Consider the following 24,989-nt stretch of genomic DNA (forward strand, 5'->3'; position numbering starts at 1 on the left):
GCAGAAAAAATATTTTCTCCATCTACAATAGGCTCAGTCTCGCGCAGAATATTAGCCAAGTTCAGTGTTGTCAAATAAAATAGCATCTTCTGCTGCCATCTTTTGAAATCTCCGCCCTTAAATTTCTCAGGCTTCTTAGAATGAGGTTTAGTTCCTGATTGTTCCATACTGTTTGAAGATTGTTGGAGAACAATTCAGAAATAAACAAAAATAACAGAAATAAACAAAACTTGAAATTCTAATAATTTATTACCCAACAATACTTGCTGTGCAGAATGAAAGTACACAATAAATACAGAAATTAATATAAGAATATCAATGCTACTAACTTGATTACAGAAGGTAGAGGCTAGCGTCAAAGCTATGTCCTTCGAACAGTATTTTTGTCTTACTCTTGTGCTTGTGGTTTTACAACATCTGCTCGACCAGGATTGAACTACCTAATTCTACAACCCGCACTGGATTCTAGAATTCTAGCGAATTTGCTTTGTGTGTTTACTCTCTAGAAAATTCATATGAAAGAAAAGGAGTAAGAAAAGATGATCTACTTGGATACTGTGATTGCAAATATATAGGTTGTTTCACACCCTTTCAAATACCTGTTCAGTGTATTTGACAGTACATAACTCTTTCTAAGAGCTATATCTTTTAATCAAAACGTTTTAATTAATAAATTAATTAAAAACTTAATCCAAAAATTAAAATTAATGAATCAGATTAATTTTAAATTTCAAGGTCCAAGGCCTCTGTCTTGATTAATTAATATTAATTGTATTTAGGCTATATTATACAAGCCTAATCCACACAACCATGAGGCCCAAGCCTTCAATCTATTTCCAAATGGTCCATGTTCTAATTATTAGACTAAAGAACTAAATCTATATAAAGGCCTTTGGGAATCATGTTTTCCCCAATGTGGGACAAGAGTCTCAAAACTTCCAACAGTGAGGAGTCATCAGGTGTATTTATAGGCCCTGCCAAGTTGGTACACATCATCCGACATTTCCTTGAGTTGTCGTGAATAAAGGAGGCCGATGAAGGGATTGTTTTGATGTACAGGTGCCACGTCGGAAAAGGACTGTTTGTCTCTTCTCCATCATAGAGGGAGAGGCATGGCTGCGCCTGAAGTCTGACACTTCACGTGAGTGAGAAGGTATTGTACAGTCTAGTCTGAGTGGCCTAGTACTCTGGTGGAGACAGCTAGCTAAGCCCATACTTTGGAGTGGAGTAATTCGTTCGGAGTCTGAGATGGTTATTTCGTTCATACCGGGAACCACCTGATTAGATCAATCTCCTATGGAAGGGGTAGGCTTGGCCTTCTACTCATTATGGGTCTAGCCCCAGGGAGTGAGCGTACATTATCATCACTTCGAGAATGTGGTATTTTGAGCCTTACAGTAGTATATCATTGTCACGCCCCGATCCTGACATACGTCTAAGATCAACACGTGACATCACCACATTCCTATTTATCTATCATGTCTCGCCTCCGAGACAAGACCAAAACACACTCAATGATTTAACCACGTAGTCATTTTCTTTTATTTTATGGCTGCATCTAACATTTGTGTTAGATTGCCTATGTACCCTAAGAAGGGATCAAACCATTCGTAGTTCACCATTCACTAAGCTCAGACATTTATCCTAGTGCGTTCTAACAGAAGGCATAGCATTCCTCAATCAATTGTTGGGACTTGACAAGCATGAATTACTAGATTCAGGACAATTGGACTTCTTATGTCGGGATACAGGTCAAATAATAAATATTCCTTTTTAGGTGGTCTACGAGCTGCTGCTCTATCGATTAGTTATGAAATACCATTAACTTTATGTATGTTATCAATATCTCTATGTGTGATTTGTTGATACATAGACATAAATTTTTCTTTATTCCTTCCTTAACAACTTACATGACATTCAAGATTTCTATTTCATCAATCATATAAATCACCATGTTTTCAACATGATACCTTAATCCATAGCATGTAACATATCAAAGAACCAACGAAGCACAATATTATTCTCAAGCCACATTGATCAACTAATCTAATCATAATAATAACAATCATATCCAACATCATTCCACATTCACTTCAATTAATCAATTCTATGAATCAAAGATGCATGATATTAACATTTAACTACGTTAATCAATCAATAAGATAACATATCATTTCACAAAATTTAATAAAGGAATTCTACATAATTTCCTACTTGGATTCCAAGTAATAGCAGAGTAAATCCAATTTATAAGCACAATGTCTACTGTGAGCAATTCTCATTCACTCGATTCTAGAGTTCCAGACTAACTTTATGGAAATGAGCAAGAGCAAGGATTCCGGACCACTAAATGGAATCCAACTAAAATATGGCACCTACTGAATGTACCAAGTACAACTAATGCTCATCACCCCTATAATACGTATGGTCCCCCATTGAGAATATACCAAGCAGAACCATAGGCATAATCTAAGCGTGCAGTAAGTGATCACCCATCACGGGTATACCAAGCATGATCACCCCTGAAATACGTATGGTCCCCCATCATGAATATACCAAGCATGATCACTCCTACAATGCGTATGGTCCCCCATTACGAATAAATCAAGCAGAACATAGGCATAGTGTAATAGTGTAGACAGTGATCACCTATTGTAGATCTACCAAGCATGATTACCCCTAACATATGTACAGTCCCCCATCGCGGATATACCAGGTAGGACCGTATCCTATAGCTCTAGGTAGTGATCACTTATTGTGGATATACCAAGCATGATCACTCCTAGAATGCGTATGGTCCCCCATTGTTGATAAGCCAAGTAGAACCATAAGCATAGTCTAATTGTGCAGGCGGTAATCATCAATTGCGGATATACCAAGCATGATCATCCCTGAAATACGTATGTGTTGGAAATGTGCCCTAAAACCAATCATGTGATGATACTTTATAAACATTTCACATGTTAAACTAATCTAGTTTAATATAAAGGGCAAAGATTATTGTTTGAGCCGTCTCATATAAATGTTATATGCTTAAACAATAAAGTCCAAGGAATATGTGATTGGGAGAATGTAATCTAATGAAGTTAGATTCATGAGACCATTCTTTCGTAGACACATCCTAAATGTTCCTGATCATAGGATTGTCAATTGGGCATTGACAGTCCGTTAAGATCGGTACGTACTGTGTCTTCTCTCAGGGAGAGTGACTAGTCTCGAGTCATTGGTGTGTGTGACATCAAGACAAGTACGTAGGTGCTCAATAGAGAATGAGTTCACTGAACGTGATCGACGAAGAGTTCTCATACTCATGTCACATGAGAACTCATGGTTGGGATAATGCAAAGTAGTCCTTTGACCTGAGGCATCATAGTTGTCTTGTGGTTAAGTCCTTGATCTTTGATTATGTCAAAGTCACTCCATCAGGAGGGTGTCCACGGCATCGTTGGGGTTAAGCCACTTAGCCATGGAGGCAAGTGAATGCGTAACAAGAGATCTCTAACCTTCAAACTGTTTGAGGGAGAATACTCTATGATATGATTTAGAATCTCTGGCCAGAGTATGAATGAGATTTAGAAAAGTCGTTCTAAATCACATTCAAGGAAATCATATAAGCACACGAATCACATTGGATAGTAGACATGAACTTATAAACTATCAAACCAAACAATGTGGTCAAGAGTATTAGATTAGAGAAAGACCGTATTGCATTTGTAATCCCAAACTGAATAGGTTCTCTAACCTCTTCTGATTAGCTTGGGTAACCATGATATGCTGCTAGGTGTCACTCATGGTTTGTGGAAGCCCTAAACGTGTGTAATCACTAAAGGGAGAATTGAAAGTAAGTTTCAATTCACAATCGATGTAAAATGGTTTTAATCGCCCACTGCCTCGCTAAAAGGAACCTAATGGATCGCACACCATAAGAGGTGGAGATTGGAGATTAAATGGAGATGAGTAAGAATGATTAAATGGTTTAATCATTTATTTATGGCAAGGATTAATTAATATGTTAATTAATCAAACGAATAAGTTCGTTAAAGACCTAGGGGATAGTTTTGGACCTTAAGGCCCAATGGACTTCGAACGTCAAGTCCATTGACTTAAGTTGTATGACAACTTAATGAATAATGATTCACAAAGGCCTAATTAGCCCAAAATACCCTAGGGCCGGCCATGATGCTAAGGGTATTGAACTTGGACTTATTTACAAGTTTGCCACTCAAATGAATAAAGGTATAAATATGACTTTATAGCCTAAAATTCATTAGGGTTTGTTTTGGGGAAAATTGGAGAGAACATGTCTCTCCATTTCTCTCTAAAGAGGCCGGCCACCTTGGGGGGTACATCTAGCAATCCTACTACTCCAAGGTCACTCATATCTTCTCCAATCTCTCCTTGGTGAAGAGACTTAGAGGTTCCCTATTTTGGGAACTTGGAGAAACCTATTCTTCCATCCAAATCCATAGATTTAAGATGAAAGGAATGAAGGCCCTCTCTTTGGGTGATTAGCCTTTGCTTATGCAAAGATGAATCTTCAAAGGTATAAATTTCAACTCACTTTGTTTTGAGTTGATTAATGGTTCACCAATCTACTAGGCTTTGAATTTCTTGGTTAATGTTTTGTTTTTAAGTGCATGCTTGCATGATTCCGCCTTTAATTGTTAATTGCATGCTTATTGATGTTGCTTAAATGAACATGTTTTCACAAAATATTCCTTCAAGTGGTATCAGAGCCTAGGTCTAGTAGTTGGTGAATCCTTTTGGGTTTTGTAGTTCATAGTTTGTGATTTAAAAGTTGTAATTGTTACAAGCTTTATTCTTGTTTCTTTGAATGTAAATTTTGTTAGAAAATTTGCCATCTCAAATGTTGTAGATGTAGTTCATAAGAGCATGAATATTGGAGCTAAAATTTGGTGCCATGACTTTGGGGATTTTCGGCCAAATCCAAAGGGTGGATTTTTGGGTTCTTGTTTGACTTGTTAAAAGTGTTTTCAAGTGACTTTTGGAACCCCTATGTACCCTAGTTTGGTTAGATGTTATTTCCCTAAAGTTTGAATGGTTTTGGAATGTTTTTGGGTGGAAAAAGTTCATGGAAAAATTTTGGGTTTTTCATGAATGTTCTTCATTGTTCTTGACATTTTTGCCAAGAACAAAAAGGTTTGTGTTTTGATTCAAAGTTTTGATTTATTTCATAAAGTTTATGTTTTATGCATTTTCAAATGTTTAAATGTTTTAGATATTTGTTTAAATGGCAATAGAAATAATGGTGGGTGTGAAATGATTAATTCCCTTTCACACACACCACTTGTGCACTTGCATGCTTTATGTCAAAACTCACAAATCAACACACACATCACTCATATCCTCTTCCAAAACCGGCCACCCCCTAGTGGGGGTACTTTTGGGGCCTTTTATGCAATTACATAAAGTTTTGATACTTTTGTGTATTTGCACTTTGGCCCAAAAGTTTACGTTTTTACGTTTAGGTCCAAAAACGCTAAAGGACAAATTGTTTTGCTCCTTTAATGAAGTTTTTGCATTGATTAAATTTTGGATTCTATTGTAATTACATGAAGTAGTGGACTTTTGTGTCTTTACAAAGTGACCCCAAAAGTTTTGCAATATAGCCCAAAAGTTGAGGTTAATTGCTTAATGACCCAAATAAGTTGTGGTTATTGCATATTGGCCCAAATTAAGTAGAGAACAAAATTGTTTTGTCTCTTTAAATTAGAATTGGATTTTCATTTTGTTTAGCTCCATTTAAATCAATTTTATGGATACAAAAACCAAATGAAAATGTTGCATTCAATTTAATTAGTTAAAGTGTTAATTAATTAAAGGGTGATTATGAACCTAAGCCTAATATAATTGAGCTATGTGAAAGGCCGTTTCAAATTTGTTTGAACCATGGGAATGTGTAGATTAGATTTTGGTTGTAATTTGATTTGATCAAATGTTGTAAAAGGGCTTAAGCTCTTCTTTACTTTAAAGTAATTTATTTTATGCAAATGTTGTAATGAGCATAAGCTCACCTTTACTTTGAAGTACTTCTTTCTTGCTTTATTTGATATGCATGAAAATGAAGTAGTTGGGTCCAACGCCCCTAAGACAACACGCCTTAATGTGATTTAACGCGTAACTAAAATCAATCACCATTCCTAGACCGAGATTCAACACAAGGCTCGTGTTGAATCTAAACAAAGGTTCATAGTCATCCTAAGGCCCTAAGGCAACTATATAGTCCATTAAATGAATGCAAAGTTTATGTTAGTAGTATCATATACTCTTGCTTTAAAAACCGTTTTAAAAGCATAGTGGGAGTATTATATACAACTAAAACAATCATATGGACCAATAGTTGTAATAGGACCAAAATTGTTTTAATAGAGATTAAAATGTTTGTTTATATGTGATGAGACCTAAAACCCTCAACCAAACCAATATTAAGTTGAAAAGCGTGAGAGTGCTTTGAACACTCTTTCGTGGCCTTCCACCGTGGTAGGCTTCAATCGTTTGTGACTCATACAATGTATTCGTCCAGTTCTGGGGTTGCAAAGTATGTGCTTACATTCAGGAGAAGCCTATAAACATATGATGAAGTGAAAGTAGGCAACGAGTATGGCCAATATGGAGTTCTTCTGAGGCCATTCTTGAACCCCTACTTGAACTAGCATGGTGGGAATGACTTAACTAAGTGCAATGGTGCCAATATGGAGTTCTTCTGAGGCATCATTCTCTAGAGGCCAAATAAGATGGGTACTTGCATTAGTTGCAAATGAGTAAGCGTACTATCTCATTATTATTGTTGCTAGCCAATATGGAGTTCTTCTGAGGTGGGCTTGGTAATAGTGAGCCTCCCATAACCTACTAAGAGTTTCCTCCAAAACTCTCGAATTCCAATGAGGGATATGGAATTTGCCAAAAATAGTGGGTGGTGCTAATTTGATTTAAAGACCCGAATCAAATGGCTTAAAATCAATCAATTTATATTCGTTATGTATTTGTTTACCAATATATTTGCAAACGCTATCCAACACTTGACAAATAAAACCGAATGTTTTAGTTTCCGGACTTAGTACCACAATCCCAAAGAATGTCTTATAAAGATTGCATATGTATCTAAGTAGTCTCATCCTCACAATCTTCCTAATGATAATGTATCATTGGAAGAACATGTTAGAAAAGTCTATCATGAAGAGGACAACACAAACAACCAATGCTTAATCCTTTGTTAAATGAACAAAGGAACTTACGAAGATTAGCATAATGACAAGGACACTTTTAGTGTTATTAGTTCTTCACTTACAAATCGTTGTATGAAGAAATAATAGTTGCTTTGAACAACCCTTAGTCAATGCAAACACTTAGTGCTTGTTTCTTTGTTACATGAACAAAGAACTTGAGAAGAAAGCACAAAGGCATGGACACTTAATGTGCCATGACTCTTCACTTACAATTTGTTGTATGAAGAAATAAGAGTTGCCTTGTACAACTCTTTAAAGTTTGTAATTATGTTTAGAACATAATGGTTGGTTGACAAAAATAGTCCATCAACATGGACTTATGATGATTTTGAATCATTGAGTGTTGAAGTGTTAAAACACTTCTAGAGACGGGAACTAGGCAAGGACTTCACCTTTGTGTCCCTATCCAAATGGTTCACTAAGTTTATTGTAAACTATGTAGTGAACAATAACCACACACTCTCCAAATTGTTTGATGTGTATAACACAATTGAAATAAGTTTCAAGAGAGATAGTGGGAGTTTAGGGACCATGACTATTGTAGTCAAAGGAGAAGTCAAATGAAGAAAGCGAAATAACTCCAAGGGAACAAACTTTCTTTATGAAAGGATGGACATTGGAAGGGGTATTTGCAAGAAATGTCTTGCAAGTGTCAAGAACACACCTTTCGAAGGCGTTGTAAATTGTTCTTGAATAGTTCAAAACAGTTGGTTCTTCTACTTGAATGCTTGATTCCGTATTAGTAACTATGTTTTACAATCGTTGTAAAAGTGTGGCTAATAAGAAGTAGAAGATTAATGAGAGAAGAGAAAGTACTTCACATTCGGAAAGTGAATAAAATATAGATTTATGCGAAAGCAGATGGTACTTACTTCCTCATATGAACTACCAAAGAAATTGGAAAAACCAAAGATTGTCTTTACATTCCAATTTTAAGGAATTTAATTCCGTCACTATAGTAGAGATGGATGAATGTTTTGTTTGACAAAACATTGTTCTTTATTAATCAATGATTGGATTATAGTAATCTAATTGATTGTCTCTATAGTAGAGATGATATGGTAGTGTTAACTGTTTAGAATACAACGATGCTTAAAACCCAAAAGGTTGCAAGGTAGTGACTAATCCCAACTAAAGTTGTGATACCTCTAAAAACATAAATTACGAGTTAGTCATAGATGGATACTTAGGATCGTTAGATCCGGATCCAATGCCTTCTTGTTAAAATTGTATAGAGGAAAAATATTTGAATCTTCATTCTTTTGGAAAGAATAAAGAATCACAAAGTTGTTGAGGTTAATTCACTTAGATGTTAGTGGCACTTGTCCACAACATAATACTACTCATGTTGTATGACATTCACCGAAGATCACCCTCGGTTGGACTATAGTTTATTTTAAATAAACACAAGTCCGAATACTTTGCAAAAGGTTTCAAAGAATTCAAGAAATGTAAGTTGATGAGTAAGGCGTCTAAAGTATTTACATCCTTAGATTTGATCCAAGGAATGGTAACACTTTAGAATAGTTTTCTTGAAAGATATCAAGGAAAGAAGCATCATAAGATAATGTATTTCTCCATTAGGAGAAGAACGAACTCGAATAAGATTTAGTTCGTTAGATATTATCTATTACCCATATATAGGATATATACTTCTAAAACAATATGATTGTAAATTAGAAGATCTTCCAATATTTTCATGACTCCATAAGATGTAGTTGGAAAGAAAGACAAAATCTTAAAACATGTTAAGATTTGGGGTCGTGTGCTAATAAGCAATATTTGTTTGATAACAATCTTGTGGGATATCCTTAAATTAACTTTTGGATATCGCTTCTATATACCAACTAACAAATGTTGTTTTGTTGGGTAGTTCATTGTAATCCTACAATGTGATTTGCCTAAGAGCAAATGAACGAGGGATAGAACTCAAAGAATGGTTCTTTGAGAGACAAGATAATAATCAACAAATATAACAACCTAGTTCCTATACCAAAAGCTCCAAGGTAGTCAAGAAGGATTTATAAACCATCTCAGTTGAATGGTTTGAACTTTATGACTATGTCATAGAGTTGCACCTCTTAATTCGAAAGAAATAAGAATGAAAATCCTTATGACTACATTGAGTGCATATACGATATATACTCAAGGAAATGGTAAAGTACCATTTGACCCGAAATAGTGAAACCTTCATAAGCTAATTGGTAGCTTAAGGTGACTACAATCAATGAGAATGGTTGACTTTGAAGGAACCATTTTTGACGTAGTCTTAGTTTCAATTAATTCGAAGATTGCTAGCTGCAACTAAATGGTGATTCAATGTTTGGACATAATATGGGTTTTCGAAACCATTATTAAGATAGTCTTGATAATATATGTCTAAAACTATGAATCACAAGACATATAAGTTGTATAGATCCATCCATCATGGATCTTAGCAAGCTAGTGGGAGCTATAAGCGTCTTATGAGAGAAAGATCAAATCGTTTGATTTCTCATAAAGATGTAAATGAATCTTTTGTTTACTAGGTTTACAAAAGATTAGTGGGAGTTAATCATATTCCTAAATTTGTATATATATATATAAATATATATGTGATATATATGAATATATATATGATATATTAATTTTGGAAAAGAAAAGAATATTTCTTCGTTAAAGTTATGACTTTAAGCATTCTATAACGATAGAATGTATATGGGAGACATAGTCTATATACATGGGATGGAAATCTATATTGATAGATTTCAAGATATAATTTGATTATATCAATCCCTAATAATAGACAAAAGTTGCTAGGAAGTTTCTCATATGATGATAAACTTCAATTAGAAGGACGACTCTAGTGTGACTGGAAAGTTCCCCTTCTCAAAGGGAACGTACCTTTTGACTCCCAAAGAAATAATGCGTAAATAGAATCCTTTATGCATACGCATAAAGGTGATTTATGTATTTCATATTGTATGAAAACATTGATATGAGTTGTACCTAGAACGGTACAAGACGATATCAGTGCAAGCCCAGGATCAGAACCATGGCAACTGTCAAGTGAGTCCTTAAGTATTTAAGAAATACTAAAGGATAAATTCCTCAAAGATCGAGGAAGAATTAGAGTAACGTAATGGAAGCGTAAATGTATTAGATTATGAATCTAATCCATCATTGGATGTTTCTTCATTATGAATGAAGAGATAAACAGATATCTCTTTATTATGACTAAAGAGATATTTGGATGGAAATATTAAAGTAATGACTTTAGTGTGTTCCATTATGAATGCAAGGTATATTGCCATATAGAAGTTTGCAACAATGTTGTTTGGATGGGAAAGTTCATTTATGAACTCTCTATTCGGTTCCAACCAGAAAGTGTATCTAGTGTATCGACACTATGACACTAATGGGGCGATAGCTCAAGCCAGGGAATCAAGGTCTCATCAAGGTCCGAACTCATATGAGAGACTGAACCACAAGATTGAGAATCATGTATAATGGTGACGTCGTTATTCTCAAGGTTGCTTCTATGGATAACATATAGATATCCATTGCCTAGGCCTACTATTCAGCCATTTATGAAATGACTACAGAAGAGGTATCATCACTGATGACTAAGCTGATTGGCTCTAGTGCAAGTGGGAGATTGTTGGAAATGTGCCCTAAAACCAATCATGTGATGATACTTTATAGACATTTCACATGTTAAACTAATCTAGTTTAATATAAAGGGCAAAGATTATTGTTTGAGCCGTCTCATATAAATGTTATATGCTTAAACAATAAAGTCCAAGGAATATGTGATTGGGAGAATGTAATCTAATGAAGTTAGATTCATGAAACCATTCTTTCATAGACACATCCTAAATGTTCCTGATCATAGGATTGTCAATTGGGCATTGACAGTCCGTTAAGATCGGTACGTACTGTGTCTTCTCTCAGGGAGAGTGACTAGTCTCGAGTCATTGGTGTGTGTGACATCAAGACAAGTACGTAGGTGCTCAATAGAGAATGAGTTCACTGAACGTGATCGACGAAGAGTTCTCATACTCATGTCACATGAGAACTCATGGTTGGGATAATGCAAAGTAGTCCTTTGACCTGAGGCATCATAGTTGTCTTGTGGTTAAGTCCTTGATCTTTGATTATGTCAAAGTCACTCCATCAGGAAGGTGTCCACGGCATCGTTGGGGTTAAGCCACTTAGCCATGGAGGCAAGTGAATGCGCAACAAGGGATCTCTAACCTTCAAACTGTTTGAGGGAGAATACTCTATGATATGATTTAGAATCTCTGGCCAGAGTATGAATGAGATTTAGAAAAGTCGTTCTAAATCACATTCAAGGAAATCATATAAGCACACGAATCACATTGGATAGTAGACATGAACTTATAAACTATCAAACCAAACAATGTGGTCAAGAGTATTAGATTAGAGAAAGACCGTATTGCATTTGTAATCCCAAACTGAATAGGTTCTCTAACCTCTTCTGATTAGCTTGGGTAACCATGATATGCTGCTAGGTGTCACTCATGGTTTGTGGAAGCCCTAAACGTGTGTAATCACTAAAGGGAGAATTGAAAGTAAGTTTCAATTCACAATCGATGTAAAATGGTTTTAATCGCCCACTGCCTCGCTAAAAGGAACCTAATGGATCGCACACCATAAGAGGTGGAGATTGGAGATTAAACGGAGATGAGTAAGAATGATTAAATGGTTTAATCATTTATTTATGGCAAGGATTAATTAATATGTTAATTAATCAAACGAATAAGTTCGTTAAAGACCTAGGGGATAATTTTGGACCTTAAGGCCCAATGGACTTCGAACGTCAAGTCCATTGACTTAAGTTGTATGACAACTTAATGAATAATGATTCACAAAGGCCTAATTAGCCCAAAATACCCTAGGGCCGGCCATGATGCTAAGGGTAGTGAACTTGGACTTATTTACAAGTTTGCCACTCAAATGAATAAAGGTATAAATATGACTTTATAGCCTAAAATTCATTAGGGTTTGTTTTGGGGAAAATTGGAGAGAACATGTCTCTCCATTTCTCTCTAAAGAGGCCGGCCACCTTGGGGGGTACATCTAGCAATCCTACTACTCCAAGGTCACTCATATCTTCTCCAATCTCTCCTTGGTGAAGAGACTTAGAGGTTCCCTATTTTGGGAACTTGGAGAAACCTATTCTTCCATCCAAATCCATAGATTTAAGATGCAAGGAATGAAGGCCCTCTCTTTGGGTGATTAGCCTTTGCTTATGCAAAGATGAATCTTCAAAGGTATAAATTTCAACTCACTTTGTTTTGAGTTGATTAATGGTTCACCAATCTACTAGGCTTTGAATTTCTTGGTTAATGTTTTGTTTTTAAGTGCATGCTTGCATGATTCCGCCTTTAATTGTTAATTGCATGCTTATTGATGTTGCTTAAATGAACATGTTTTCACAAAATATTCCTTCAGTATGGTCCGCTATCGTGGATATACCAAGCAGGACCATCCATGTACCACTGCTACATGGTGTAATAAGTTCATCACACAACATACCCCTACCTCAACCCCTATGATTGACAACATAGGCACTTGCACTATCAACTTCTCATGGCCACTAATTAACACATCACACAAGCATACAAGTTCTACATAATACTTCTAATAGGATTCTAGGCTCACATTATCATATTAGTTATCTTACATATATATCGCAATAAGGCGTTCCCATACACGTAAACTGAGGTATATATATTACCTGGGATAACTCACTAACCAATATAGGCACACTAGACTCTACTTAGTCTCTAGTAGTACTTGATTTTAATATTTAAAACGATTCGAGACATATTAACCAAAAGTCAACTCTCTGTCAACGATGAGGTCCACAACCCTACATAATTCGATCTGGAACATCTGCCCACAAATGTCCAATATGTAACTTCCCAATAGTCTCATTAATCTTCTAGAACAGTATTCTAAAATTTCGGAATGATCTAATAGTTGGATCTCCACCAATCGCTATAATTAAGTGACGGTTAACATTTGGTTTTACAAACTTAAAAATTCAATTTGGGAAGATCCGTACATCGGATTCCAGATCCATAAGTTTCTATGGTCTTCATGTTGGAAATGTGCCCTAAACCAATCATATGATGATACTTTACGGACATTTCACATGTTAAACTAATCTAGTTTAATATCAAGGGCATAGATTATTGTTTTAAGCCGTCTCATATAAATGTTATATGCTTAAACGATGAGTCCAAGGAATATGTAATTAGGAGAATGTAATTTAAAAAAGTTAGATTCATGAGACCATTCTCTTTCGTATACATATCCTAAACGTTCCTGATCATAGGATTGCCAATTGGGCATTGACAGTCCGTTAAGATCAGTATGTGCTATGTCTTCTCTTAATGAGAGTGACTGGTCTCGAGTCATTGGTGTGACTAACACCAAGACAAGTACGTAGGTGCTCAATAAGGAATGAATTCACTGAACACAATCAACGAAGAGTTCTCATACTCATGTCACATGAGAACTCAAGGTTGGGATAATGCAAAGTAGCCCTTTGACCTGAGGCATCATAGTTGTCTTGTGGTTAGGTCCTTGATCTTTGATTATGTCAAAGTCACTCCATTCGCGGGTGTCCACGGCATAGTTGGGGTTAAGCCACTTAGCCATGGAGGCAAGTGAATGCGCAACAAGGGATCTCTAACCTTCAAACCGTTTGAGGGAGAATACTCAATGATATGATTAAGAATCTCTAGCCAGAGTATGAATGAGATTTAGGAAGTCGTTCCAAATCACATTCAAGGTAATCATATAAGTAAATGAATCACATTGGGTAGTAGACATGAATAAACTATCAAACCAAACAATGTGGTCAAGAGTATTGTATTAGAGAAATACCGTATTGCATTGTAATCCTAAACTGAATAGGTTCTCCACCTCTTCTGATTAGCTTGGGTAGCCATGACATACTGCTAGGTGTCACTCATGGTTTGTGGTAGCCCTAAAGGCAAGTAATCACTAAAGGGAGAATCGAAAGTAAGTTTCAATTCACAATCGATCGTTAAGAGTAACAATCGCCCACTGCCTCGCTAAAAGGAACCTAATGGATCGTACACTGTGTAAGGTAGAGATTGAAGAAACAAAGGAGATGAGTAAGGATAATTAAATGGTTTAATTATTTATGGCAAGGATTAATTACTATGTTAATTAATCAAACGAATAAAGTTCGTTAAAAGACCACGGGTTAGTTTTGGGCCTCAAGGCCCAATGGGCTTCGAACGTCAAGCCCATTGACTTAAGTTGTATGACAACTGAATGACAAATAATTCACAAAGGCCTAAAAAGCCCAATAAACCCTTAAGGCCGGCCATTTAGAGGAGGGTAGTGAACTTGCTTTAATTACAAGTTTGCCACTCCAATGAAGGAAGGTATAAATATGACTTTATAGCCAAAATTCATTTAGGATTTTTCTTTTGGGGAAAGGATGAGAACACAAGCTCTATTTTCTCTCTAAAGAGGCCGGCCACCCTAGAGGAACATAGCTAGCAATCTTACTTCCTCTAGGTCACTCATTTCTTCATCAATCTTTCCTTGGTGTGGAGACTTAGAGGTTCTCAACTTTGAGAACTTGGAGAAACCAATTCTTCCATCCAAATCCATGGAGCTAAGAAGCAAGGAATGAAGGCCCTATCTCTTGGGTGATTATCCTTTGCTTATGCAAAGAGGAATCAACAAAGGTATAATTTCTCAACTCACTTTGTTTTGAGTTGAGTCTTAGTTTACCTAACTACTAGGCTTTGAATTTAATGGGTAATGTTTTGTTTTGAGTGCATGCAAGCATGATTCCGCCTTTAATTTGTTAATTGCATGCTATAGATGTTGCTCAAATGAACATGTTTTTCACAAAATTTCCTTCACTTCAAATATTACGTATAATAATATATTAAAGGTTGGTAACGATCTAACGGTTAGATCATCGATTATTATAATGATTAAGTGGCGGCCTCGAACGAAAATATGTTTCAACGACAGGATTTCGTCAATCGAATGTCAAATATGGTATCAGAGTATCGAATTTATTCTTAAAAGACAAATTCGGCCCACAAGCCACCTACCGCCGCATGCGGTGATTTCCAGCAAACGGAAACCCAATTTTTTAACGAACTCCAAAAATTACCAATTTCTACATAAATGTAGAGCAATTCAAGGGGAATAATTTTCATACTCAGGCCAAAGTCCAATTCAGTCGGGAAGTAGCCTGAAAACGCTTTGATCCGCCAAAAACCCTAGAAATGGGTGTTCTCAATTTGATGCCAAAACGAACTCCGACGCCCTAACCAATGCATGGGCTTTGTTCATGAGGTTGAGGGGAATCTATTGGTGGCAGTGGTCGACTGAATTAGCTTCAGGAATGGGGATCGCCGCCATAGGACCCTCGACGCTAATAGGTATGCTAAAATGGTGACCTTTGTCAAAGTGTAATGGATTGAGTTAGTTGTGATTGTAGTTAGTTGAATGGCAATATAGACATTTATGGTTGTAAGAATGGTTAGTATATAACCATAGTGTAAGTCTGTTAGTATTCAATACAAAGAAATCAAAAGCTTTTCTTTCTTTCTTTCTCTCTCTCTCTCTAAAACCTTTCTTCCTTCTCATTTGCTTAGCTCTATTGAATGGTTATGATGGTATCAGAGCTGGAACGGTTTATCACCATTCCGATCCTTAGCGCTCTTCCACTACTTTAATGGTTCTTCCGCTATTTCGATAGTTCAACAGTGTTCTATTCTCCATTACTGGAATCGAAGGTCGGTTCTCATCTGGATTTTGTGAAGGATTTTTGGGGAATTCTCTGAGTTCTTGAAGGGCTCTGCTATCAATGACTTAGGTGACATTGTTTCTTTCATATTCTGTAATTTACCTTTCTATTCGTAATTCAGTATGGGATTTTATGGCACCTTGAGTAATTGGTGTATGCAATTTGTGGTTGAATCTGGAGATGTGTGATTTCTGTTAAAAGTTGATTTTTGCAAATAGTTGAATGATTTGAGAATTTGTTCAGAGTTTTATGATTTTGTGAATTTAGACTGCAATTTTGTTAAGAAAGTGTCATTCTTTCTTGAAAATTAAGAAAGTGTCAGTCTTTCTTGAAATTGAAGATTAAGAAAGTTGTTATCTTTGTGTGTTGAATAGTTGAATGAATTGGGAGTTGTGTTGAATTCAGACTGCAGTACTGTTAAGAAAGTTTCATTCTTTCTTGAAGATTGAGAAAATGTTAGTCTTTCTTGAATTGATGTTCTAGTGTGTTGAGGGACAATGTTGTTCTAATTATAGTAAAGTCTTGGAGTGTTTTCTTTAAGAGATTGGTGAAAATGTCTAGTTCAGTAGTCAAGGTGGAGAATTTGTTGGCTATAATTACAATAAAGCTGAAAGATGATAATTTCTCGAAGTGGGCTTTTCAGTTTATAATTGTTTTGAAAGGTCACACACTATTTGGTCATTTTGATGGTACTACTGTGTGTCCATCGAGATATGAAATCAATACAGAAACTGGGGTAACTAAGGAAGTGACACAAGCCTTTCTTGATTGGGAATCAATTGATATGGCTTTACTTAGCCTGCTGCTTGCAACATTATCTGATGAAGTGATGGAATATGTGCTTGGATGTAGGATTGCAAGTGAAGCTTGGTCTAATCTGGTTGATATCTATGTGTCAGTGTCTAAGTCAAGGGTAAATCATCTAAAGACAGAGCTCTATACTATTAAAAAAGGTTCTGATTATATTGATAAGTACTTGTTAAGATTGAAAAGTATAAGAGAACAACTTAGTGCTGCAGGGGAGTTTGTATCTGACAATGATGTAATGATAACTGGTCTATTTGGTTTACCAAAAGAGTATGCTATTATTAGGACTATTCTCTTCGCAAGATAATCATCAAGTACTCTAAAAGAGTTTAGAGCTCAACTTCTTGGGGCTGAGAAGGAACTTGAAGGGGAAATGTTTGTGTTTCCACATAATGTGTCTGCCCTTTATGGTCAGGGTTCTAGTTTTGCAAATACTTCCTCTGGGTCTTCTGGTTCATCTTCAAATCCTCAAGGGCACAGTCATATTCTTTCTGTAACTGCATGAGTCATTGTGGATGCAAATTTTCGCCTTCTTCTTCTTGGACAAAATTGCACCTATAAAACAATTAACACCTTAGGTCAAGGCCAAGAGCCTCACGTGCCCACGATGAATGGGGACGGCTTTGGCCGAAGAACCTCCGATGCCAAAGTTAGAATTTAGAGAGAAAAGTATTTGGAGAGTTTTTTGGGATTTTTGGAATGGCTGTTTGGTGAAAATAGGAGCCTATTTATAGGGCTAGGAGTGGCCGGTTTTTCAAGGGATTTTGTGGTTATGGGTTTGGCTTAATTAGCCAATTTATTGGCTAATTAAGTATGAAAGAAGTAAATGGAAGGTTACAAAATTATTTATTTGTATAAATGGGGTAATAAAATGGAGAAAAGTGAGAAAGGTGAGGATGAAAAGGAAGTGGCCGGCCCTTTAACAATTTTTAGGTTAAATTGTATAATTTAATAGGTAATTAATGGATTAATTAGGTAATTAATCTATTAATTTACCAATTAATATTATTTTCGAGGTTACTTTGCAAAAAAGGGAATTTGATGAGATGAATATTGAATTGTTACCTCTTTGGAGCATTTTTGAGCTGCTCGCATGTAGGAATTTCGGTGTGCCTCAAGGGTAGTTTGGTCATCTTTTACTAAAAAATCTACGTGTCGCCTTGTGATTATTTTTGGCTCCACAATCATTACTCATGGTGCTTATAACTATAATTCTGTGTCGGTTCCAATGCCTCAAGTTCAAATGTCATTTCCTCCTGAAGCTTATGTTCCTCCTGGTTTTGCATCAATTCAACCAGCTTCATTTTTTAATCAAATGCCTTATGGTTATGGTTTTGTTGGGGGAAATAACAATAATTCTGGTCCGAGATTTCCTACAAATGGATTTACATATAGGGGAAATAACAATTTCAGAAATACTGGTGGCTACAAAGGAAAAGGGTTTAATTCTGGAGGATTTAAGGGCAGTAATGGTTGTAATTGGTTTGGCAACACTCAGAATAGAACTAATGTTGTTGTTGAGTGTCAGATTTGCAACAAAAGGGGTCATACAATAGTCAATTTTTTTCAAAGGAACAATGGATTTTCTTCTCAAGGATTTCTGTTGGAATGTCAGATATGTGAAAAACGGGGGCACTCGGCTCTGGAGTGTTTTCACAGTGGCAATTACTCTTTTCAAGGACAACCACCACCACCTTCTCTAAATGCCATGGCAGCACATCAAACACCACAGACTCATTCAAATGATTCCTGGATTGTGGATACTGGTGCATTTCACCATATAAATGTAGATATCAATTCCTTAACTCAAGTGCAACCATTTGAAGGTTCTAACAAGATTATTATTGGCAATGGCCCTGAATTGTCAATAAAAAATATTGGATCTACCTCTCTTAACACAAAATCTCATTCTCTTATTTTAAAGAATGTATTACGTGTGCCTAAAATTGCTAAGAGTCTGCTATCTATTAAACAATTGCGTGCTGATAATGGAAGATTGTTCATTTGTGATAAGACTCGATTCTTTGTGCAGGACAAGAAGACAAGGGAGATATTGTATCAAGGAAAGAGTAGGCCACAAGAATTGTTTCATATACCAGTTGTTCGTTAGTCTTAGGGGTTGCAGTTAGTTTATCAGAATTCAGGTGTTTTTCTTTGTCAACTAGTCAAGTCAAATGTGTGGCATCAAAGGTTGGGGCATCCATCACATGAAGTAATGTCCAGAATGTTAAAACAGTCAAATGTAACAGTGTCTATAGATAAGAATGATAATGTCTGTACTCTTTGTTTGAAAGGGAAAATGTCCAGAATTCCATTTCCTTCTAGAGTTACTCATTGTTCGATTCCTTTTGGAAAAATACATTCAAATATTTAGGGTCCATCACTTGTAAAGTCTTTAGAAGGGTAATAATATGTAACATTTGTGGATGAATATACAAGATTTGTTTGGATATATCCTCTGTGCAATAAGTCTGATGTGTGTACAATTTTTGTACAATTTTATAACATGATATTCACTCAGTTTGACATGAGAATCAAATGCTTTCAGAGTGATGGTGGAGGCTAGTATACAAGTAACTCTTTTATTGGTTTTCTGAAATCTAAAGGAATACAACAAATGATCTCTTATCCTTACACCCCTCAGCAAAATGGAATTGCCGAGAGGAAACACAGACATATAGTTGAGACAACTATAACATTGTTGACAACTACTGGGTTATCTCCTGAATTTTGGTATTTAGCTTGTGCTCACTCTATGTTCCTTATCAATAGAATGCCGTGTCAATCTTTATCAATGAATTTTCCATACAAGTTGCTGTATGAAAAATTTTCAGATTTGACTGCATTAAAGTTTTTTGGTAGTGCAGTTTATCCTTGGCTTCGACCATATAATTCAAATAAATTGCAGGTGAGAACTGAAAGATGTGTATTCCTGGGATACTCTATGGGGTATAAAGGTGTTATTTGTAACAATATGAGTACCAGAAAGTGTATTATATCAAGACATGTGATTTTCGATGAAACTGTATTTCCATTTCTTCAGAAATAGTGTGATATAACATTGAGACAGTCTATGCCAAGTTCAACAGCACCATTGACTGTGTTCATTCCAGTTCCAATTTCTAACCATACTGTAAATGAAGATACTTACATTGACTCAAGGACAAGATCAACTCACTCAGTGAATAAATTTGGTCGCAGTTCTTCATCCCTTGGTAATGATAAGGATTCCACTATGGGAGATCAAAGTACAACTGCAGAACAGACTTCTTTAGGACACTCTTTCTCCAGACATTGATACATCTCCCTTGCTTCATGTCATGGATCCATCTCAACTTCAGGTATTACTTCCTATATCCCCATGTTCTTCAAGACAGAGGAGATCTCATAGTTTTGTGGAGGTTAACATGCCTCGTAATGAAACTACATATACTGGTATACAAATAAGACTACAAACAGGTACTATATCAAGAAAGAATTATGCAGCACTACTTGTCACATTACCAGAATTGCATTATTTACAGTTGATAGATATAACATATACTACATAACCTATATGTCAGTTCAATGGTTTTTCATTTTTGCCTGATATTCATGAGATTGAGGAACCAAAGAGTTATATAATTGCTTCAGGGGTTAAACAATGGCAGAATGCTATGCAAGATGAGTTTGATTCCTTGAAAGCATAAGGAACTTGGAGATTGGTATCTCCACCATGTCATAGGGAAGTTATTGGGAGTAAATAAGTGTACAAAGTTAAGAAGAATCATGATGGCACTGTGTCAAGATACAAAGCAAGACTGGTTGCTCAAGGATTTAGTCAAGAGCAAGGGTTGGATTTCTCAGAAACATTTAGTCATGTGGTGAAACATACAACTATGAGACTAATCTTGGCACTAGCAGCACAATATGGGTGGAATCTTAGGTAATTGGATGTCAAAAATGCATTTTTGCATGGTGATCTTGAAGATGAGGTTTATATGAAGCAGCCACAAGGTTTTGTAGATCCAAAGTACCCAAATTATGTTTGCATACGTTTTAATTCCCTATATGGTCTTAAACAAGCTCCCGAAGCTTGGAATTCAAAGTTCACTAGTTTCCTACCTGCACTTAGGTTTACTACATCAATATCTTATTCCAGTTTGTTTATTAAAGTTGACAATGGTGATATTATATTGCTATTGTTATATGTGGATGATATTATCCTAAATGGATCCAATTCTGCAAAAGTTCATTATATAATTACAAGTCTTGCTAAAGTATTCGATCTTAAGGACGTGAGACAACTCACATATTTTTTGGGATTACAAATTCAATATGAAACAGATGGTTCTTTGTTTATTAACCAATCAAAGTATGTAAAAGAACTTCTCAAGAAAGCAGGAATGGAGACTTGCAAACTTACTTCTACAGTTAAGCCACATACTCAATTGCTTGTGGATGAAGGCAAACCCTTTGCAGACCCAACTCATTACATGAGTGTTGTAGGAGCTTTACAATATCTCACGTTTAATAGACCTGACATTGCATATTCGGTTAATATGGCGTGTCAGTTTATGACCAATCCTACAGAGATTCATTATCATTTAGTCAAACGATTACTGCGATATTTACAGGGTACTTTGACATGTGGTTTGAGGTATACTAGGTCTTCTGAGTTCAACATTTCAGCCTATTCATATTCAAATTGGGCTGCAGATATCAACACAAGAAGGTCAATAACTGGCTTTGTGGTATTTCTAGGTTCTAATCTGATTTCGTGGCAATCAAAGAAGTAAACCACTATTTCCAGGAGCTCAACAAAAGTAGAATACAAAGCTCTTGCACATTGTACTGCATATGTGTATTAGATAAGGTCACTACTAAAAGATGTTCATCAACCTCTATCAAAACCAACATGTCTGCATTGTGATAACCTTTCTGCCTTAGCATTGACTTCAAATCCTGTGTTCCATTCTCGGATAAAACATCATGACACGAATTATCATTTTGTACAAGAGAAAGTTCAAAAGGGTGATTTGAACATTCAATACATCTTAACTGAAGAACAACTGGCAGATGTTTTTACTAAGGGACTTCACAGTCCAGTTTTCATTTGACACTGTCACAAATTTAGTCTAGGATCACCTAGCTAAGTTTGAGGGGGGAGTAATAGGTATGCTAAGATGATGACACTTGTCAAAGTATAATGGATTGAGTTAGTTGTGATTGTAGTTAGTTGAAGGGCAATATACACATTTATGGTTGTAAGAATGGTTAGTATATAACCATAGTGTAAGTCTGTTAGTATTCAATATAAAGAAATCAAAAGCTTTTCTTTCTCTCTCTCTATTTGAACTCTCTCTCTCTCTCTCTCTCTCTCTCTCTCTCTCTCTCTCTCTCTCTCTAAAACCTTTCTTCCTTCTCATTTGCTTAACTCTATTGAATGGTTATGAGGCGCGACCGATGCCGTTCTTCGCAAAACTAGAGCCAAAACTCGTCGGGTTTGAGTGTAAATGTAGAAATGAGGGTAGTGGAGTTGGTTCTAAGGTGGTGGTTTGACAAATTTTGCCGGAAAATCGACGATTTCACGTCAAAAATTCACGTAGGGACCGGGTTGAGTCATGCAGGTGTAACGGGTTAAGAAGTGACCGGGTTAGCTGCCCTTCCCCCTTTCTCTTTTCCCTCATCTGTCTCCCTTCTGATTGGTCACTCCCCCTCCTTTTCTATCCCACACCTTTCATTTTCCCCTCTCTCCTACTGCCATCTGGCAGCTTCCAGTCTTCCTTTTTTTTCTATTAATTTTTTTTAACAACTAAAACACCTTTAATTTTTTCGTTTCAACTTCGATTTGCGAACAGCTTTCACCTATGTGCTCGTAGGATCGACCTTAATTTGAAAACATTAAGAGTGACCACCGAAGGTCTACGGATTTTAAATAATTATTTTCGAAAATTCGAACTTTGTAACTAAGTAATTAAAATCTAAAATTAATTTAAATTCGTAAAAATACTATAAAATCCTGCGAATACAAAATACGTAAATTACAATAGTGAAATCCAGGAACGGAATTTCACAATCATTGTATTGAGCCCATTAGATTCTTTCAATCATAAGGTGTATGTAACACTCTAAATTTTAAAATATACAAGTTCTAAAGTTTTTCCAAAAATCCAAGTTTTGATTGAAACTTGAATCTCTTGATTTGGATTTCAATGTGGGGATTGGGCGAAGTCACATAATGGAATAACTAGTAACTATAATAATTAGTATCGAACTCGTTCTTCACAAGAATCAAGCATAAAATCTTTTACTTATAAGTGAAGTCAGTGGCGGATCCAGGATTTTAACATAGGGTGGTCCCAATATAAAAGCTCCAAAATTTTTTTTTGAACAAATAAATGGCAAACTACAACTTTTCATTCATAAAATCCTTTATTCTGTTGCAAAGTAGACTCTTAATGATATTCATGGCAGAAAATGCTCTCTCCATTGAAGCAGTTGCAATCGGTAAAACCAAAGCCAATTCAATAAGTAAATACACATATTGAAATACTCGATGCAACCCTTTTCCCACCATTTTCTTAGCAAGATCACTAATGCTTTTTAACTGAGAAAAGTCATTTCTCGAACGCATAGAATGAATATAAATATCGATTTGATTTTCAAGTGCCGATCGGTCTTGCTTCGTAAAATCTTGAGGATACAATTGAGTAAGGCGAAGTAGCTTTTCTTTGTCAAAAGCTACAAAAGAATCATTTGGACTTAAACTAACCAAACATATGAGCAATTCAGTACTTGTCTCATTAAAGCGATCATTTAACTCTGTAAGTTGGGAATCAATGCCAACAAAATAGAATCCACTTTGTAACGATGACGGTTGGTTTTTTTGGGGTATTATGGCTTGACATCCCTTGAGCTACATATGTCTCATCTATGTTCATAACCTCAATATGATGCTGGACACAAAATGATGATACTTTGTCAACCAAAAGATCAAACCCCTCATCATTCCTCATGTAGAGTAGTTGGTCTTTACATGTGTTAACTAAAGTCATTTCATTCAAAATCTCTTGATCATTCTTTTATAATACTTGTGATAAATCATTCATGATTCCCAACATAGATTTCATCAAAAATATGAGAAACACAAACTCAAAAGATTGTATGTCTCTCAATAACCTATTTGTTTTGGCCACACTATCATTGGTGTTATCATCAACAGTCATTTCGAGTACATTGACCACGGATGAGAACATATAAATCAAACTAATCAAAGTACCATAATGTGAACTCCATCTTGTAGCTCTGGCATGTTTGAGACTAGTTTCTTGATTTAAGCCTCGTCTCGTCATAAGAGAATCATTTTCAAGAGCTTTCATAAGTTCTTTTTGTTGCATCTCTCTGAATGCATCACGATGCTTACATAAAGCTCTAACATTATTTACCACATTATTAGCCAATAGGAAAAATGTGTTAACGTCAAAATTATCCTTTGCTACGGCAACAAGAGCTAATTGGAGTTGATGAGCAAAGCAATGAACATAAAATGCACAAGGTTATTCATTCAAAATCTTTGTCTTGAGGCCATTGAACTCACATTTCAAATTACTAGCACCATCGTAATCTTGCCCTCGTAAATTGGAGAAGCACAACTCATTGAAATTAAAGAGTGCATCAATAGACTCCTTTAGTGTGTTTGCAGTGGTGTCGGGAACCTGTTGAACTCCTACAAACCTTTCAATGACTTTCCCATTTTTGTCCACATAACGCAAAACTACCTCAATTTGCTCCTTTATAGAAACATCACGCGCCTCATCAACCAATAGGGAAAATAACCTAGCATTCTTCATATCACTTATGATAGTTTTAATGGTTTCAATAGAACATGAATGAACAAGATCTTTTTGAATTAAAGAAGCTATTAGCTTAAGATTTCCCGGAGCTTTATCTAACACAACTACCTTTATTTTCTCATCATGATCCTCAAGGAATTGCTAGAGCTCCAAATAGTTACATCTGTTGATTAAAGTGTCACCTTCATCATGACCATGAAATGAAAGACCTTGTTGCAACAAAAACTTAGTGCAATCAGTTGACGCATTCAAGCAAGTGCGATAAGACATACAAGCTTCTTC

This window comes from Malus domestica, chromosome 09, assembly GCF_042453785.1.
Source record: "Malus domestica chromosome 09, GDT2T_hap1".
In the NCBI taxonomy this organism is placed as follows: domain Eukaryota; kingdom Viridiplantae; phylum Streptophyta; class Magnoliopsida; order Rosales; family Rosaceae; genus Malus; species Malus domestica.